The 12,214-nt window shown below is 36.0% G+C and overlaps 1 long non-coding RNA gene across 1 annotated transcript; it reads right to left on the bottom strand.

Annotated features, from left to right (window-relative positions):
• Positions 1 to 10,326: 10,326 nt before the first annotated feature.
• Positions 10,327 to 11,029, bottom strand: LOC132287866 (uncharacterized). Its single transcript, XR_009473236.1, has 2 exons — positions 10,713 to 11,029; positions 10,327 to 10,521 (listed from the first exon to the last, which is right to left on the bottom strand). It is a non-coding gene; the product is annotated as an uncharacterized LOC132287866 (long non-coding RNA).
• Positions 11,030 to 12,214: the final 1,185 nt, after the last annotated feature.

Raw genomic sequence — 12,214 nt, 5'->3', positions numbered from 1 at the left:
GTATGACAAAATATGTATTTGTTGTCTAAACTATGTAATGTACACTTAAGTGTACCTTTTGATACTTATTTTGTATGTGTAATATGTGGCCAAGAGCCAATTTACATTTATATTCACCTTTATGCATTATTCATGGAAAATTGCTTTTAAAGGGGACAAATGAAAAACCTAAGGTTTTTAAGTATCATTTTTGCATTGGGAGGTATTTTTAGGTCATGATATTTCATTTGAGGTCCATTTACTTTATTCGAGGTGTGGCCAAGGGCCAAACACCTTTCCAAATTTTGCATATGCTCTTAGTCTCCATATTTTATGTTTTTAGACAAAATCTTATGAAATGGAGGTTTGGAGGGTCACTTTTTGTGTTGAGTGTCTACGGAGGTCGTGAACCATTGGCGCATGTCTAAATAGATGAAATACGTTTGCGTGCATGCTCACTTGGGCACAATTCACATCATTTCATGAAATGAACTTCCTTTGGACACTTTTTAACATTTTAATTGTAAATCTGATGTGAGGGCATTTTAGGGATTTTACGTTGACAAATAAATTCCGGTCTTGACATGGACACATAGAAAATGTGGTTTTAGGGGGGGGGGGGGTTTCTTCATGGACTTTTTCAAGAAAACATCATCTTGGTCACGGAAATCCTATTTCAAACTCATTTTCTACACTTTTTTTTACTGTTTCTGCTATTTTCTACAATCTGGGTGGGTTGAACCAGTTCAGGGTGGGCTGAACTGGTTCAAGATGAAGCTTTGGGTCCAGCATGGGTGTATTGTCCATGTTGAACTGGTTCAAGTAGGCTGAACCGGTTCAAGTCTTCCAGAACCTGTTTGCGGGTTCAGCTTTGGCCTTCCAACTTCAATCTAACATAACTTCTTTGTTTCAACTTTGAATTGGTCCATTATTGAGTCTAAACTGACCGCGTCGAAATAAGCTTTCCAATGGTACCAATTAAAGCCTCAGATTCCATTTGTACCTCAAGATGTTAAAGTTTAAGTGAGGTAGAGTTGGATTCGGTTTGAACTGGAAGGGGGTCTTTCTTTCCTTGACTTCAAGTCTTAATATCTTCTTCTTCCGGACTCTGAATCAAGTCGTTCTTGAGTCCATCCTCGTTACTTTTTCGTTGTATTTGCAATGGTGTGTACGGTGGCACCCATTTCAGTCTTAAAAGATCATTTTGCCCCTAGGTTCATTTTTGCCAGTTTTTGAGACATCACTTCCGCATTGTTTTCTATGGATTCCGTGACCTCATTGAGGGTCACATTGGTGTCTTATAGACATATTGTATCTCTAGAGACCATTGTTCACCTTTTGTTTCCGCATTTCGGATTCGTTAACGGGTTATCTTTTGGTCATCACTAACGCACCGGGTTTACAAAACTCGGGTCGTTACATCTTGTTTCTTGCTTCTGCATTTTGGATTCGTTATTGGATCTACGTTTGGCTCATCACAGGACGTGCTAGCCTAAAAACCGGGGCCGTCACAAGTTTTCCATTTCACTTTTAGACTTCTAATGACTAACCTGTTATATGTTCTCAAGGCAAATGTTAGTTCTTAAAACACAATTAATGTTTTGTGATCGTCAAAATTAGTCTTGGGGTTAACAATCTCCCCCTTTTTAATGATGACAAAATATTGATGTGTTTAAGACATTAGTGGAGTTGCATTAAAAAAAAAATACTCTCCTTATCGTTATACACATTTGCACTTCATAGCAAGGTAATCAAATGAAGATTATGAACATAGGCATTTATATTTTAAACTCCCCCTTACTTTGTGCATTACATGTCAAGACAGAGAATTATTACAATAAACACATACAAAGATGCATATAGAGCCAAGGAAATTTGCATTGATATGATATTACGATTGAGTGAATAAATTATCACAAAATAAGCAACTGTGTCAACCACTACATCAATAGCTTAACCCAAACACCACCAAAATAAACCAATTGTCAACAAACATCAACTACATTTTCTCCCCCTTTTTGTCATCCTCAAAAAGAAAACATAGCATAGAGAGGCAACATAAAAACTGAAAAATAAAGGAAGGTAAGTCATAGAAATCCTTAATAGGGAGGAAGATCGGCAGCCATACGCAGTTCCTCGAGATTCTTCTTGATGGAGTCGACATCACCCTCAATAATGTCTAGTCGTCCAACCATATCATTGACTTTAGCTTCAGTCCGGCGAGAGATGCTGATATACTCATGTAGAAGAGCATTTTGCTGTGTGAGGAGCTCGAGAATAGCCGGATCGGTCTGTAGAGGTGGCATAGGAATAGGAGGATCAACTGGAGGAAGGTCATCGTAATCATCATCCTCATGGATAGTAGGGGCTGGAATGTTAGGAGGGATAAGAAATTCCCCATCGTCCCCAAGTTCGCCCCTCTCTAAAGCCTCATTCCAAGCCTTCTCAATAGGATTGTACCATTTCCCATCACGATCCCTTTTAAACCCTATTAACCCAAGAGTGGTGGTTTTAAATTTGTTTCTAAGCCCTTGATCCTTTTTTACTTCCCTTCCAACTGATGCCCCCATAGCATGAAATACACAACTTAAGGGCATAGCATAAAATAAGTGTTTGTCTTCACTCTGTTGGCAGTCAATAATATGATGAAACATGAGAAAAGCGAGATCAAAATCCTTACCATTAAGGATGCACCAAATGAGGAAGGCCTCCATGTATGAGACATCCGAGCGGCCTCCGGATTTTGGAAGGATTTTATACATGATGATGTTGTAAACAACCCGAGCTTCCAAAGTAAGCTGTTTAGCATGAACTTTTTAAGTATTTGTGATCCGCTTATTGTAGCTCATTTGCCGTATGGCCTCAAGCTCATTGAATCCCTCCCCTTGGTACCATGTGAATGTGGTAAAATATTTGATGGAACCCTCAGGCAAGTCAAGAATTGAGTGAAGTGTAGGGATGTCTAGGGTGAAGGAAGTACCCCCAACAAAAGATTCCATTTTCAAAGAGTGTGGAATTCTTTCAAGATGAGTATAAAAGAGACGAACTAAGTGAGGGTAGAAAAGGACATCCATAGATACAAATTTGCCCAACCCTATGGCATCAAAGAGGTCATAAGTGTTGAGATGAAGGGCCTCACACTTGGATTTTGCAAGACTTTCCCGAAAGCAACTTTTCTATGAAAGAACTTAGTGTCATATAGATTTTTCATGGCTGGATTCTTGAAAAGAGCAAGGTTGGAAACTGGCAGGGGCTCGACAATGCTAGCCTCGGCTTGTTCAGTATGGCTAGTTTTCTTTTGTTTGCTTTGAGAGCGAATAGGGTTTTTCCTAGGCTCAGAGGATGACATGATTTGAGGTTTTGGAAAATTCTTTTTGACAGAAAATCAATAGAGAATTCCAAACACAAATTAACTTTGACAGAAATCTTACATCAAATTGATCTGAAGATGATTTAAATGCCCAAATAAATTTTGATAGAGAATCAACACGAAAATACAGCCAATCACAGTGGTTTTTTTAAGAACAGTTTAAAAAAGTGCATGAATGAAAACCTTAATTTCATTGGATAAAAACCCCAATAATAAGACTGAACATGCCTTAGTAGAATTTTAGGGTTTTGATAAGTTGAAAATACGGCAAAATCAAATCCAATGCAAACCCATGAAGTTTTGCACAAATCAGACTTAAGGATAACACAATGAACATTGAGATTTGGAAATCCCCAAATCTTAAGCACAGTGAAATCTAGGGTTTTGCAAAATAAGATTACAGAAGTTGGAGACCCCAAGATTTATAAATAATAAGAGATTTAGAATTTCAGAGAACTAACCCACAATACACACTTAGAAATCGTGTTCAACTAATTTTGAATTTGGAAGATTTGATAGTGAGCGCATTTACCAGAGATCCAAATGAAACGTATACGGAAAGATGATACAAGATTATCAAATGATAAAGATGTGAGATACACTTACCAGAGAAGATGAATTTGGCGAAAGGGATGAACCAACGACAATGGAGAGACTTGGGAGAGAGACCAGCGGTGAAGATGGAGAGAAACCCTATTCTTAAAATGAAAAATCTAAATAAAATGTTTTAAAACCCTAAATAAAAAGTCGCAGATCTGACTTTCAGTCGGCTGACAAGACAACGTCGGTCGGCCGAACCTGTGACTTTCGGTCGGCTGATAAGTGATTTTTGGCTGGCCGAAATGCCCTTTATCACAATTTTAGCTGCTGGAAAGGACATCATCCTCATATGCCATTCCTATGACGGCCCAAGTTTTGTAAACCCGGTGCGTCAGTGATGACCAAAAGATGACGCGATAATGGATCCGAAATGCGGAAGCGAAAGGTGAAACAACGGTCTCTAGAGATACAATACATCTCTATGACACCAATGTGACCCTCAATGAGGTCACGGAACCCAAAGGAAACAAATGCAGAAGTGTCGTTTCAAAAACGAACAAAAAAAAACCTAGGGGCAAAATGGTCATTTTGCAAAAAGTGGATTCAAGTGCTATCGAGCACACCTCTGGAAAGAAAATGACAAATTAGTGAAGTTTAAAAAAAAGTTTACTCAATTTGGAGTCCAGACGGGGGAGAAAGGTCAAAAACAAAAATGATGTCGTGGCGGCCCGACGAGGACAACCCACCACTGTTGCAACTGAGAGTAAAAACGGGTATCTAAACAGACTTTTTTGGGAAAACTCAAAGAAGAAACCCCCCATAAAATCAAGTTTCCTACCCCGATGATGAACAAAAACAAAAAAAAATGCATTGTAGAATGCCCAGAATGCCCCCAAGAAAATCAGGTCAAAAGGAAAAAAAATAATCCGAGCTACTGCCCAAGTTTTGGAAATAGGGCTTCGGGAGGTTTTTAAATTGCCTAAATTGAAAAAGCAATCTTAAAATACACCCACAAGACCTCTGAAAGTTTCAGATCGGTCGTGACGATTTTCAAAAAAAAGTCGATGAATACTACCAACTACATTTGTACTAAAAATTTGCAAAACTTGGCAGCAAGGATTTTCTGGAAAAATATGGATTTTTGAGGGCCAAGATGATGTTTTCTGGAAAAACACAAAAAAAAAAACCCCTCAAAATCAATTTTTCTATGTCACTCACGAGGAAAAATGAAAAAAACTCATTGTGAAATACCCGAAATGCCCCTACAACAGAATAGGGTCAAACTAAAAAATATGACACTTTAGGTTTTTGTTTCATCAAGGAAGGTATTGTTTGCCAAAGTGAGCATGCAAGTTTATTGAATATGATAAAATAGATGTGCTACAATGGCCTATGGCCTCATTACAATACATTTACAACATTTGACATGTCAAACCTCAAAGTTAGAAAAATTACATTTCATAGACAAATCATGAACATGCTAACACTTGCATGTGAACAAGAATGCTTCTAAAGAAGCTCAACTCAGCAAATCACCCAAGAAATTGCAATCTCCAATCTTGTATCCTGTACCTGAAATATGCCCCAGTATCGTAGGGGTGAGTAACATAAAGCTACTCGTAGGAAATGAGCATGCATCGACCTAAAGTTTTACAAGTTGCATGATTTAATTATTGTGGTTCATTCCACCTAACGTCTATGTCAAGGTGAGACTCAGGGAGCATCCTAGCTACCTAAGATCATTTTTAGCATCAATCACCTCATTCATGCAATTTTAACAACATAGGGTCATGCTTACACAAAGCAACAACATAGGAGCATACTTACACAAAGCAACAACATAGTGGTTCTCAAGGTTATCAACTTAAAGTCTAAAATGCAACATCAACTAAATATAACAATTTAGCAGAATTAGAATATCTAATACCACACATCAAGACATAGATTCTCTAGGTTATCAACTAGCAATCTAAAAGTGTGAAATCAACTAAATATATCAATTTAGTATGGATGTACTTAACAACATCAAATCGCCAATTACCAAAACCACAAGTCACAATTAAACATTGGTTGTTAACTTGGAATTGAATGCGAAATCAAATAGTGGAAGACTTGGACATCATAGCTCGGATTTCCGCCGAGACAAGGCAAATTTAGAGTTACTAACCTCCAGGCAGCCTACCCAACGCACAAACTTTATAAGGCTAATTTGGAGCTACTAACCCCCAGGCAACCTACCCAACGCGCGAACTTTTGACTTAGAGGACTCTTGTCCTCGTACTAGAGCCAAACCCTAGCCATCACAGCTTAACAATGTCTTAAGCAACTCCAAAATAAATAAGTTAACAACTTATATACGTATTAAACAGTACACGAAACTACCTTCATTCACAAGTAGGTTGTAACCACACAACACATGCTCTAAATCCACAACAACTATAGGATGACAATGTCGAATCTTCAGAGCGCGATTCGTTACGCGCTATAATAATATAATCCAATATTAAAAACATAATTTATAAATCTATTACAAGTCTAAAATCATGCTTCAAACATACTATCAATGTCAAATACATGAGTTAATCAATGATACAATAGAAACAGAATTTAATCAGATAAACTAATTAAATTCCCTAGGTTTCAAATCTCAATCAAATGGCCCCTAATCAATGCATATTATACAATATAGCATAGTATATACATACATTCACTAAAATCTCAATTAGGCCAATGGCACAACAAGGTAAAATTTAATTATATCATGATAATTAAACTTCTAAATTTCAAAGCAACTTCAAATGGTCCCAATTTAATATATACTAGTACACAAGTCCTAGTCATCATGATTATCAAGTAAAAAACTTAATTGGGCCAAGGGAACCATTAAAAAGTTTTTAATTAATCATTTAATTTATAATCTTTAGATTTTCATACTTGTCCAAATACTCTCAAATTAAAGTATGTTAACAAACATGCTAAGACTTAATTTAAAGGCATACTACAAGTTCATTTCATGAAAAGTATGGCCAAGGGATTTAATCTTTCACCAAAGATAAATATTAAATAAAAAGTGCAATTCTTATTCAATTAATCCCAATTTAATATATGTTAACAAACATATTAAAACATGATTTTCTAGCATGCCACAATTCCATTCTAAGTTATACACATCCTTGTGAATTAAATTTTATACAAAGAAATAATTAATACTAATTTTCTAGAATTGATACAAGGCATGCAATTAAGTTGTATAATCATGCTAAACACTCAATACAACACACACAAAAGCCTAGAACATCCCCTACCTCAATTTGAGATGAAAATCTCAAAAGCCACCAAATGGAAACCGCTCCGAATCCGACGAAACTTCTAGGTTTTGTCGGGGACTACACCGTGCACATAACCCCCAAGGAAGCCCCATCAAAATCACAACTTGACTTCAAACCCAAACTCAAGGAATGGTCAGAAATGGGTTCTAATAAGGGTGAAAGAAGCACGTAGTCAACATGAACACTAAACGTAAAGGCCCTTCTATGTTCTGACGAAGGAATGAAGCTCAAAAGAGGAGAGAGAAGGTGGAAGCCTCCCTTGGGCTGCCATGGAAGCTTCAGGTCGTGCAAGAGAGTGGGGAAGATGAAAAAATAAAATATCTCACCCCCCTTTTATAGAAATCTCAAAAAGTACCCCGAACAGGCCCTACCGGGTCCGAAAAAGTGAAACTTGAGCAGACACGCTCAAATGACAAAACTCTATGAATAAAAAAGATTCAAAATGAGAAAATATGAACAACAGAAGAAACGGCATCAAAAACTGAGTCCCAAGTAGAAAGTTATGCCCCAAACAAGTTTGGCGCTAACTAGGGCCAAAAACCCTGAAACTGGAAAACAATGACCAGAAGGAATTTCTAAGAGTACACGACTCGATGAAAAGTGAAAATGAATCCCGTACGAGGATCCAGGCTCAAAACAAGGCATTTAGCAATAACTTTCATTAATTGCACAATAGCCCCTCCAAAAAGTGAAAACTGCACTAATGGCCCAAAATGAGAATATCTTCCAAAAATATTTTCTTAAAAACCTCTGTAATAAAATATCTTCAAAAGATATTTACAAAAAACACCCCAAGAAAAGAAAATAATTTCAAAGAACTTTGCATCCATGCCCCTATGGACACCGGGAGCAACTAGAGTACTTTCTTGCAAAAGTAAAAATATGTATTTCGTGCAAACCACTCAAGATGGAGATACATGAGTCAAAAACCAACTCCAAACACAAGAAGTGTGGTTACGCCAACAAAGTGTCAAACGGGGAAAAGATAAAATAGGGAAAAGGATGAAATAGGGAAAAGGACGAAAAGTGAATAGTGTCGAAAAACGAAAAATGTGGAAACGACTCGGTCCTCAAAGGAAGTTGTCAATCCACAGAAAAGAGTCTCGGAAATCACTCCAGAGCACTCGAGACGACACTAAGCGAAGAGGAATTGAACTCAGAAAGGAAAGACAACGGAAAAAAAAATATATATATATATATCCGTGAAAATCCGGGTTATTACAATTCCAAGCTCTCTTTTGATGAAGCAAAATGTATCCTCTTGAAGGGGTTTGGTAAAAATATCCGCTAGTTACTTATCGGTGCTTATAAAGACTAATTCAATGTCGCCCTTTGAAACATGATCTCTATTGAAGTGATATCGTATCTCAATGTGCTTCGTTCTTGAGTGCAAAATAGGGTTATTTGAAATACAAATAGCACTCGTATTATCACATTTTATTGGAATGTGGTCAAATTTAAGTCTGAAGTCTTCAAGTTGTTGCTTAATGTAAAGCATTTGGGCACAACTACTTCCAGCCGCCACATATTCGGCTCCGCCATTGACAAAGCCACGAAATTTTGCTTTTTGCAAGACCAAGATACTAGTGATTCACCAAGGAAGTGACAAGTGCCACTAGTACTTTTTCTATCAACCCTATATCCGGCAAAGTCGGCATCCGAATAGCTAACAAAATTGAAAGAAGTATTTCTAGGAAACCAAAGACCCAAATTTATTGTACCACATAAGTAACGAAAAATACGTTTAACGGCACACAAATGAGATTCTTTAAGACAAGATTAAAATCTAGCATATAAGCATACACTAAACATTATATCCGGTCTACTTGCGGTTAAATATAGAAGACTACCAATCAAGCTTCTATACTTTTTGAGATCAACATATTTGCCTTTCTTATCTTTATCAAGTTTCAAAGATGAACTCATGGGAGTTTTGGCATGTTTGACTTCCTCCAAGCCAAATTTCTTTAGCAAATCTTTAACATACTTGGATTGACAAATGAAAATGCCATCAGTGCTTGTTTGATTTGCAATCCTAGAAAGAAGGCAAGTTCACCCATCATGGTCATTTCAAATTCATTTTGCATACTAGAAGCGAACTTTTCACAAAGCACACTATTGGATGATCCAAAAATGATATCATCAACATATATTTGAATAATTAATAGGTTGCCATCAATAGTTTTAGTAAAAAGAGTGTTGTCAATTTTTCCTCTAATAAAACCATTTTCAAGTAGAAATCCATTTAGTCTTTCATACCAAGCTCTTGGAGATTGCTTCAAACTATACAATGCTTTTGACAATTTATAGACATGGTTAGGATTATCATAGCTTTCAAATCCCGGTGGTTGTTCTACATGCACTTCTTCCTCAATGAAGCCATTTAAGAAGACACTTTTTACATCCATTTGATATAGCTTAAAGTTTTTGTGGGATGCAAAGGCGAGGAGCATTCTAATGGCTTCAAGCCTAGCTATGAGAGCAAAAGTTTCATCATAGTCAATTCCCTCTTCTTGGTTATACCCTTGAGCAACAAGTCTAGCCTTGTTTCTCACAATTGTTCCCGATTCATCTTTTTTATTCCTAAATACCCATTTTGTTCCAATGATAGTTTTATCTTTAGGTCTTGGAATTAATTCCCAAACTTTATTTCTCTCAAATTGGTTAAGTTCTTCTTGCATGGCCAAGATCCAAAACTAATTATTTTCGGCTTCATAAATATTTTTTGGTTCAAGTTGGGAAACAAAAGCCACATAATTACATATATCACCAATTTGGGATCTAGTACTTACTCCTTTAGATGAATCGCCAATAATTTGATTTATTAGATGATTAGGTACTTGCTTCCAATCCTTAGGGAGAGTGTCTTTATGAGGATAACTTTCTTTTGGATCATCTTTAGGGAGATCTTCAAGAGATGAATTCTATGGATTAAGATTCTCAAAATTCTTTTCAATCTCAATTATATCCTCAGTATCATTCAATAGTTTGGCTTCCTTTTGTTCCAAAGTTCATAAGGAGTTTTATTGAGAAGTTTTCTGATGATGACTCTATTTATGACATAGCATGAGGTAGTAACTGTCATGACCCAAATTTTTCTAAATAAAATCGTCGATTTATTCAAATCAAAATACTTCAATTTACACCCAGGATCTTAAAAAAAAAATACCATTTTATTGATACAGAATCAATTCCTCAAAAATGAATACAACATCTCTCAAAATAAATAAATTAATTCCTCAACACCAACTCTTCCACCTAAGCCCGCAGCTAAAAATCCTCAAGCATCCTCGGTACTTGAAACTGTAGGGGAGTGAGATGGGGAAGTCCCAGTAGGAATACCATAACAAGAATCTCAAGAAGTTTCATGTAAAATTAGTTTCACAAAAATATACATATACATTTAAAATAAATATATGTAATTTTAACAAAATATCATTCAATAAAATAATTGAAATAAACCATCCAAGCCATTCAAGTATGATAATCCCTACTTTGTAAAATAATTTATCAGTGGAACATCAAGCTTTCAGCCCTCTCTGCCTTCTCTCGGCATCTCTATCCTCAAAACTCTCTCTGTATTATTTTTCCTCAATTTTTTCTCTCCTCTGAATCATTCTCATCAAATTACAAAGCAGATACATATATAAAGAAAAAAAACTGCACCGACACAATAAATATCAGCCGACAAAAAAACAAATCAAAGGACAATGGACCCGCCACCCAATCACTTTGGCTGTCTCACATCATTTATCTCTTTTAATTCCTTTCATTCATCTGAATCCAACCAATAAAACAGCCCACGTGAACAAAGCCCAGCCAAGAGAAAAATTGGCAAAAGGTCATCTAGTGGAGCCCACACCTTTATCATTACCATTCAAACTTTTCTTTCTTTCTTCCCATTCGGTAGCTCCCTTGTCCATCAGACCTCAAAATAAATATATAAATATATCATACATGCTCAAAGTCAAAAAGTCCTTAAATATCATTACCTTATCTTTTCTATAAAACAATTACAATGTCACCAAAGTAACCCACGTGCAAAACTCAAGGCCAAATACAAGGAACCAAAAAAAAGTGGACCCGCCACCACCTTGCTTTCCTTTCTTTATCTCAAAATCCCATCCAATTGAATAATATATATATATATATATATATAACAACTAAACTTCCACAAAAATATCAGTACCATAATCAGTTAAATATCCCATTCTCCTTTCCCATTAATTCGGCTGCCTTACCCTTGCATCTGCTCCATTTTGTTTTAACAGATACACTATATATATATGTATATATATATGTATATCAATGTAATAAAACCTATTAACATTTCCTAGTGACCCCACAAAATACCATTTCAATCTCTTTCTCTTCCCACTATATATATAATATAAATACAATTGCAAATTAATCAAAACCCATTTAGTCTCCTTCCACCAATTTTGTCCAGAAGCTTCAGCATACAAAATTATAATCAAAACCAATTAAAATATCAATTGGGTAAAATCTCAAATTCAAGACCTAATATCTCAAATAATCAATTTTTGACAATTAAAAATTATGGGATAAATAAAATTTTAACTCTTAAAAATCTAGGTTGTCACAGTAACGGCTTCGGCCAATAGAGATCTAGGTGACTTATGTTCATTTAACATAGTCCTAGCCATTTCTTGGATAGACCTATTTTTCCTTTCAACAACTCCATTTTGTTGAAGAGTTCTAGGAGCCGAAAGATTATGATTATATTCATTTTCATCACAAGACCTTTCAACGTCTTGGTTGTCAAACTCTCTACCTCTATCACTTCTAATTGTTTTAATTCTATACTCCTTTTCATTTTTGACTCTTTTACAAAATTTAGAGAAAGTTGTGTAAGTCTCATTTTTGTGTGAAAGGAAAAATACCCAAGTGAATCTAGAGTAGTCATCAACAATTACAAAAGTATAGAGTTTTCCACCAAGACTAGCTACTCTTTCCGGACCAAATAAATCCATAT

The sequence above is a fragment of the Cornus florida genome, unplaced genomic scaffold, assembly GCF_030987335.1.
Source record: "Cornus florida cultivar Cherokee Brave unplaced genomic scaffold, ASM3098733v1 CherokeeBrave_3.0.0_Hap2_Chr02, whole genome shotgun sequence".
Lineage (NCBI taxonomy): Eukaryota > Viridiplantae > Streptophyta > Magnoliopsida > Cornales > Cornaceae > Cornus > Cornus florida.
The sequence above is the reverse complement of the archived record's forward strand: the minus strand, read 5'-3'. Positions and strand labels throughout refer to the sequence as shown.